The sequence below is a fragment of the Hordeum vulgare genome, chromosome 5H (genome assembly GCF_904849725.1).
Source record: "Hordeum vulgare subsp. vulgare chromosome 5H, MorexV3_pseudomolecules_assembly, whole genome shotgun sequence".
Lineage (NCBI taxonomy): Eukaryota > Viridiplantae > Streptophyta > Magnoliopsida > Poales > Poaceae > Hordeum > Hordeum vulgare.
This window is the reverse complement of record NC_058522.1, coordinates 9,580,824-9,589,693: the sequence shown is the minus strand read 5'-3', so window position 1 is coordinate 9,589,693 and position 8,870 is coordinate 9,580,824. Positions and strand designations below refer to the sequence as shown.

The window sequence follows — 8,870 nt, the reverse complement described above, 5'->3', positions numbered from 1 at the left end:
TAGCCAGACCGTGTCGCAAAGCACTCTTTTCAATCTGTCATCGACATAAGTAGCTCCAACGTTGGCGCCGGTCTTCGGCTTATTCCATTCTATTAAGTTGATCGGGACCAGGTCTCTTACAACAACTCCGCACTGATTTACAAATTTGCGATAAGTTTCTGGGGGTTCCAGTGGTTTGCCATCAACAGCAACTTTATCGATCGAGTACCTTGCAGTATCTTTCAACCTTGCGGCCGGGCCTCGTTTCGACTTTGTCTCAGTACTTGCGCTAGGTGTTCCGGAGGGCACCTAAACGGGAAAATAATGATTCGTTAGTAAGTGCAATACAAATTAATTGTTGCGTCAACAGTGACTTGAGATATACATTTGGCAGAGTTTGTTCCGGAGGCACTTCTGCATCTACTACATCTTCTATATTCTCAGCTCCGTCACCGGAGTTGTTCAAAAATTGATTGCAAAACGCATGCCCACCGTCGTCATCATGATATATGGCCGTTGCATCTTCAAAAATCATCTGGCACATGTATCTTTCCTTCTCCGCCTCACCCATTCCCGCGAGCTGATCGGCGTGCTGATCATGTGGTTCTTGGGGATCCATAGCTCAACACCTGCTAGTAACAAGAATTTAACTTAGCAAAATTATTTACGGAAAAGTTTTACGGAACCGGAAATTTTACGAAAAAGTTTTACGGAATCGTCGGAGTCGTAATTGTCGCAAAGTTTTACGGAATCGTCGAAAAGTTTTACGGAATCGTCGGAAACTTTCCCCGCAGTTATGGAATCGTCGGAATCGTATGAAAGTTTTACGGAATTGTAATCATCGGAAAGTTTTACGAAATTGTCGGAATCGTCGGTTTAGGGTTTTACGGAATCGTCGGAATCGTCGGAATCGTCGGTTTAGGGTTTTACGGAATCATCGGAATCGTCGGTTTAGGGTTTTACGGAATCGTCGGAATCGTCGGTGTCACCTCACGTTGCACGAATGTTGACCGACTTCGTCTATAGGATTTCTACGTCGGAAAGTTTCGAATGTTGACTGAAAAAGTGAGTCTACTAGAATCGTCTTCCTCGCTTTAGCGACATAAATGATGAAGGCGGCTTCAAATCGAGCCGTGAGAGCATCTCTAGCAGGTACGATTTGTACGTCGATAGAACAAATCCCGTAACTTTTTTTAGCCGTGAGAGCCGTGAGAGCCGTGAGAATATGCATGATCACGTACCTTTTTTTTATAGGATGTCCTATTCGGGCCAGAAAAAAACTAATATCGACGGTTATAATTACAAGCATACAACAATATGGATATACGAAAATATGGATATACCGTACGTGAAGAAGACGAAGTGGGGCGGCGAGGAGGCGGCGTGGGGCGGCGCGCGAGGAGGCGGCGAGGAGGCGTCGCGAGGAGGCGTCGAGGAGGCGACGGCGCGTCGAGGAGGCGGCGCGAGGAGGCCGCGCGAGAGGAGGCGGCGAGGATCGGCGAGGAGGCGGCGGCGCGGCGAGGAGGCGACGGCGCGGCGAGGAGGCGGCGAGGATCGTCGGCCGGCGAGGCGGCGCGAGGAGGCGGCGGCGCGGCGAGGAGGCGACGGCGCGGCGAGGAGGCGGCGCCGAGGATCGTCGGCCGGCGAGGCGACGCGAGGAGGCCGCGCGCGCGAGGAGGCGGCGGCGCGCGGAGGCGGCGGCGCGGCGAGGAGGCGACGGCGCGGCGAGGAGGCGGCGCCGAGGATCGTCGGCCGGCGAGGCGGCGCGAGGAGGCCGAGTCGGCGAGGAGAGAGGCGGCGAGGAGAGAAGGCGAGGAGAGACGCGCGGGAAGGCGAGAAGTTGGCGATCCCGGAGAGGTCTAGAACCTTTAGCACCGGTCTGTGTTAACAACCGGTGCTAAAGACCTTTAGCACCGGTTGTTAACACAGACCGGTGCTAAAGGGTCTAAAAATTAGGCGCGAACCGAACCCACCTTTAGGACCGGTTGTTGTTACAGACCGGTCCTAAAGGTTTTTTTCCTTTTTCTTTTTTCCTTTTTTCTGTTTCCTGTTTTCTTTTTCTTTTTGTTTCCTTTTTCTTTTTCCTGTTTCTTCTTTTATTTTTCTTTTTTCCTTTTTTCTGTTTCCTGTTTTCTTTTTCTTTTTGTATCCTTTTTCTTTTTCCTGTTTCTTCTTTTATTTTTCTTTTTTCCTTTTTTCTGTTTCCTGTTTTCTTTTTCTTTTTGTTTCCTTTTTCTTTTTCCTGTTTCTTCTTTTATTTTTCTTTTTTGTTTCCCTTTTCTGTTTTCTTTTACATTTATTAACAAATTGTCAAAATGTCATTTTAACACTTAAGAAATAAAAATGATATTTATCAAAATGGTCAAATTTAGTGGAAACTGGTCAAATTTTTAATATTTATCAAAATGGTCAACACAATTACATAAAAGGTTTAATACATTATTACACATCACCAACAACACCCCCTATCTATTTTTCTTCTTGCCTTTCTTCTGATTGCGCCGTAACCATGGACTATCTTCATCATTTAACGGGATGCTTGGATCATCTTTGACTTTGAAGGGAGGAATTTCATCAAATTTATTGTAATCTTCTGACATGTCTGTCTTGTCCTCGACTCCCACGATGTTTCTTTTCCCTGAAAGAACTATGTGGCGCCTTGGCTCATCGTCTGATGTATTCGCTTCCTTATCTTTTCTTTTTCTCGGTCTGCTAGACATGTCCTTCACATAGGAATGCACATAACTTCATAATGGGTACTCGCACGTTTTCTGGCAGAAGCCCCCTCAATGCAATCGGAAGTAACTGGGTCATGATCACGTGGCAGTCATGAGACTTTAGGTTTTGGAACTTTTTCTCTTCCAGGTTTAGTATTACTTTTATGTTCGACGAGTAGCCAGACGGGACCTTGATACTGCTCAAGACTTGGAAAAAGATCTCCTTCTCTTCCTTGGTAAGAGCGTAGCTGGCAGGACCTTTGAAATTCTCTCGATTCATCAGGTCGTCTCGTTCGTGCATACGTTGGTGGTGCAACCGTGCTTTTGGTGTATCTCTCGACTTCTTCCCATGCACGCCCAATAAGTTTAGCAGGTTCACGCAAATATTTTTCGTCACGTGCATCACGTCGATTGCAGAGCGAACCTCTAGGAATTTCCAATAGGGTAGTTCCCAGAATATAGATTTCTTCTTCCACATGGCTACGTGGTTGTCGGCGTCATTCGGAACAGATTGTGCGCCAGGACCCTTACCAAAGATTACTTTTATATCTTTGACCATGTCATATATATCAGTACCTTTAGGGAGGGTTGGCTTCCTCCGTGTATCTGCCTCGCCTTTGAAATGCTTTCCTTTCTTTCTTACGGGATGCATGTCTGGAAGAAATCGACGATGCCTCGGGTACACATTCTTGCCTATATGTATACTTTCAGTCTCGCCTAAACAGTGTGTGCATGCGCTGTATCCCTTGTTTGACTGTCCTGAGATGTTACTAAGAGCGGGCCAATCATTGATGGTTACAAACAGCAACCCTCGTAGGTCAAATTCCTCCTGTTTGTACTCGTCCCACAAACGTACACCTTCGTCAGCCCATAACTCTAAAAGTTCATCAACCAGTGGCCTCAGGTACACATCAATGTTGTTGCCGGGTTGCGACGGGCCTGAGATAAGCACTGGCATCATAATGAACTTACGCTTCATGCATAACCAAGGAGGAAGGTTATAGATACATAGAGTCATGGGCCAGGTGCTATGACTGCTACTCTGCTCCCCAAACGGATTCAGGCCATCTGTACTTAGACCAAACCTTAAGTTTCTTGGGTCACGTGCAAAGTCCTCGTACTTATCGTCGATGTTTCTCCACTGCGACCCATCAGCGGGTTGTCTCAGCATATCGTCTTCCTTACGGTCTTCTTTGTGCCATCGCAGCAACTTGGCATGCTCTTTGTTTCGGAACAAACGTTTCAACCGTGGTATTATAGGAGCATGCCACATCACCTTGGCAGGAACCCTCTTCCTGGGGCGATCGTCGCCCTCAACATCACCAGGGTCATCTCGCCTGATCTTATACCGAAATGCACCGCATACCGGGCAGGCATTTAAATTCTCGTGCTGACCGCGGTAGAGGATGCAGTCATTGATGCATGCATGTATCTTATGCACTTCCAATCCTAGAGGGCAGACAACCTTCTTTGCTTCGTACGTACTGCAGGGCAGCACGTTATCTCTTGGAAGCATCTTCTTCATTATTTTCAGCAGCTTTTCAAATCCCTTGTCAGATATTCCATTCTCTGCCTTCCATTGCAGCAATTCCAGGGTGGTGCCTAGATTTTTCTGGCCATCTTCGCAATTTGGGTACAACAATTTTTTGTGATCTTCTAACATGCGCTCCAACTTCAACCTCTCGTTTTCACTTCCGCAGTTTATCTGTTCTTCACGAATGACGTGACGAAGATCATCATCAGACTCATCAACAATGTCCTCAAGTTCAGGCTCGTCTTCCCCCATTTCAGTATCACCGTGTTCACCGAACATAGGATAGTTATCATTATCCTCTTCTTCTTCATTGTCTTCCATTACAACCCCTCTTTCTCTGTGCTTGGTCCAACAAAAATAACTGGGCATGAAGCCTTCTTGCAACAGGTGGGTGTGTATGGTTCTTGAGTTAGGGAAATTCCTCTTATTCTGGCATTTTTTACATGGACAAAAAATAAATCCATTCTGCCTGTTTTTCTCAGCCACATTGAGAAAACTATGCATGCCATTAAGGAATTCGGGACGACCTCGATCACTGTACATCCATTGCCGGTTCATCTGCATTATATAAATTTATCAAAAACCATTATGCTAAATCATCATGACTAAATTAATTAATTAATACAAAAAGTTCATCACACGTTAAAACCAAAGTAGCGTAGTGACCATACATATATAGTTCTCATAAAAACACACACCGAAACCAACCATAAAAACTCTCTCTAATTAATGCATTTAAAAACAACAACAAATGCGATCAAAATCGCAACAAAGGTAACAATTGACCCGACGGCATAATGATACCAAGCCTCTTTACTAATTGCATATTTTCTAATCTTTCTAATCTTCAGACGCATTGCGTCCATCTCGCTCTTGTGACCATTGACGACACCGGCAAGAACCTTTTCCAAGGTCATCTTCTCTCTTTCAGTTTTTTCCAACCTTTCTTCAGTTTTTTTCAATCTTTCTTTCAGGCCAACATTTTCTTGTTCAACTAAGTGTAACTTCTCAACAATAGGGTCGATTGGCATTTCCGGTTCCACTACCTCCTAGATAAAAATATCTATGTCAAGTTGGTCGGCGTAATTAATTGTCATATAATCAGGAAATGAAAATATGTAGTTATAAAAGATAATATACCACATCCGAATCATAGACTGGACGAGGGCCAACGGAGACGGATATCAAAACCATGGCGCTATACATATAAAAAAAATCTTACACAATAAGAAAATTATATACAAGTAAATATGTAAATCATACAAATCAAAATTTGTTTTGGTAAATAAAAACAATAGGCTCACCAAGGTTGTGTCGGTGACGGGGCGATCGACGGCGGTGAGGAAGGGGACAAGGCGCGCGACACTAAAAAAAACCACAAATCATAATTAAATTTGAGCTCAAATTGCATATGTATACATAACAAATGATGAACTCTCTCTAGCTTAGGCATTTCATCAAACACCTAGCTAGCACAACAAAAATGAAATGAGCAAGAAAACGAGCAAAACTTGCAATACCGGAAGAGGGAATGTTGATGCTAACCGTAGGACCGATGGGTGCCAACAATCTTGACAAATGGTGGAGAAAAATGGGGATGGATTAGAGCTCCCAAGAGGAAGGAGAGAGCAAAAATGGAGTTGAGCTCGAGCTAGAAAAAATGGAGCTAGAAAAAATGGGGTGGAATATAGGGGTGCTCGGGGAGGAAGGAGAGGAGGGCTTTAGGACCGGTTTGTGTCAAAAACCGGTGCTAAAGGGTCTGACAGCGGGGCCCCGCAGTTGCTGCAAAAATGAGAAAACCTTTAGCACCGGTTTGTGATACAAACCGGTTCTAAAGGGTCTGTCCACTGGGCCCCCCTCCCTGCAGCAAACGGTCCAAAAACCTTTAGGACCGGTTTGTGTTACAAACCGGTCCTAAAGGCCTTGCGGCCATTTGCTGCAGGGAGGGGGCCCAGCGGACAGACCCTGTAGAACCGGTTTATATCCAATCCGGGTCCAATGTGGTTGGCTCAATGCCCTGTTTTCTACTAGTGGAACTACCGCGATGGCCGGAGACGATGCGCATAAGGACCCCCTCCATCACTTCTAAGCCTCCCTCCCCCTTGGTGAAGAAGCTAGCTAGGAAGGAAGAGGCCTCTGCGGGATCGATCGACCACAAATCATGCCCGCACAAAGAAGAAGGTGACAAGGATGACGACCCTATCGTTGCCTATCCCTTCCACGACGTCAATGGCTCCCCCCCCCCCCACACACCCCAAAACCTAATAGGTCATCTTCCCCTCCCCTCCCACTACTGCTTGAGGATGAGTAGGTTCGCCACAACCGTAGGTGTCCCCAACATGATGAGTGAAATGACCAGGAGGTAAAACAATTATTTTCCATTTTTCATTGATTTTCATGGGATTTTACATTTTGTATGCAACTGTTATCTAATGTTTGTGTATTCTCTAAAATTTTTATATATGTAGTGTGGATTACGAAACTTATTTGCATTGCAATACACTTGTGTTGCATCTCAAGATTTTCCATCAAAATGCAAGCACTAGGGATGGCAAGCTTCCTGTTCTAGGCTTAAAATCAAACTTGAATTAAAATTATTTTGTATTTAAATTTTAATTTTATATATTGTTAATTGTGTGTGTTGTGACGTTGGAAAGGTTATTTATCATGTCGTAGTTTGTTCAAATATGTATGCAATTGTGGAGTAGAGAAGAAGAAGGCCAAATTATAAGGCACACGTTTTAAGTCCGCTAGAAAATCATAAACTTGTCTGGTGAACGGAACCTTCTTTGCTCTCACCTAAAGCCAGATATTGGGCACCAAAATATTGGACCGCTGTTGAAGATGCTTTTATGGTCGTAGCTTATACTTTCTCCGTTCCTAAATATAAATATTTTAAAGATGTTTCATTAAAAGACTACATATGAATGTATATGGATATACTTTAAAGTGTAGGTTCATTCATTTTATTTTATATGTAGTCTTCAAGTGAAATATCTAAAAGGACTTATATTTAGAAACGGAGGGAGTAGAAGCTAAATTTCTCCAAGGCCACCCTCTCCTGGCTTGTGTTTGTACATATAGTTCTAGTTCTAGAAGTCTCCCTATTCAGTTAAGCATGAAATTAGCCCGGGTACAACCGTGTCCATAGGCAATGGATAACTGACCCTCTGCTGCCTCAACACATGGCTTGGCAGGTTCCCCTTGCGCGTCGGATACCCTGGCCTATTTGCGATACGCTCGGACCCCATTTTTTTGGTTGTGTCGACTATCCACAATGGGAATTTGAACATCCCGTTCTGAGAAACATTGACTCTAACGAGACATTAGCTTCCGCCTTCTCTGTCAACACTGTTGGGATTTCTGGACTCTTTGTCTTGGTACATGGCCCCGTTAGAGCTACTCTCTGTCGGCTCGGCATACCGTGTACTATGTCGTGCGCTAAATGTTGTGAACTACTTGTGAAAAAGTGCTTCTTCTGTTGAAGATCTAGATTTTTGTGTGGGAGCTTCTGGGATGAATCCTGTGTTGTTGGTGTTAGAGTTAACCTTGTTGTTTTAGTGTTTATCATATTTTGTTTCCTGCATGTAGTTGAGGCTGCGGTAGTGTGTGCATGGAGAAATATGAGAAGTGTACACATGCAAAGCTAGTAGTGTTAGTTAGTTGCATGCATTGTTAGTTAGAGTTTTGCAGGTATGCTTGCATGGATAAGGCTAGTTGTTGAATAGGCTTAGGTGTGAAGCTAACGATCAGACGTGGTCTCCAGAATATGAGGAGATGGCCAAGTCGTGTGGCCGAGTCATGAGATTGCTAGCTCGTGGCCGTTTCTTCCGGCTAGTTGAGGGTCTCGTGCATCAGGCAGTTGAGGGCTTGACTGTGTGTACGTGCGACTACATAAGCGTTGTAATCAGATGAGAAAGATAACAAAAGAGAAAACGGCAGAGGTGTGTTGCCGGAAAGCTCTGTGTGTTCTTGTGTCCAGTGAGTACCTGTGTGAGTCTTCTTCTACCTTGAAGCTGAGCCTACTTCCTTCCTTGGGCATCCCCAACAGTTGGACCCGGTGAACTGCGCGACGACCTCGCTGGGGTTGAGGTCGCCGAACCTGTTCATGCCGACGGTGACCGTGGTGATGGTCTGGGGCCCGAATCCGCCGACAACAGCGTTAACCGTTGTCTGGCTGGCGAAAGCGCCGATGGAGTTGACGTTCTGGCTGAAGATCTGGAACCGTTTCTCCCTCTCCTCGGGGCCAGAGTAGCGCTTCGAGTACTTGGTCATCCACCTGGACCACCTGGCCCTCATCTCGGACTCCCGCAGCTCCCACGGTGGCCTGTCGGCTGCCGTTAGTGATGCCTGCAGAAGGCAGGCCATGCCCAAGAGTACTCAATTGATGGACAAGGCAAGGCATGGAAGAATCCATATCGATTGATTGTTGTTATGAGGTGTGTGGAAATACATGCATGAAGCTAATGTGTGTGTGTGTGTGTGTGTGTGTGTGTGTATATATATATATATGCGCCTTGGGGATTGTTATCATGAGTTGTTGGTGTTGTGATGAGTTTCTTGGTGAATCGGTTGATGCTAAGTACCCAATTGGATGGTTCAATTAACTAGAAACTCGGTAGAAATTTAGGGATTTCACT

At 45.2% G+C, this 8,870-nt stretch overlaps 1 pseudogene; it reads right to left on the bottom strand.

Moving 5' to 3' along the window:
• Positions 1–7,685: 7,685 nt before the first annotated feature.
• On the bottom strand, positions 7,686–8,647 carry LOC123396167 (annotated as a pseudogene).
• Positions 8,648–8,870: the final 223 nt, after the last annotated feature.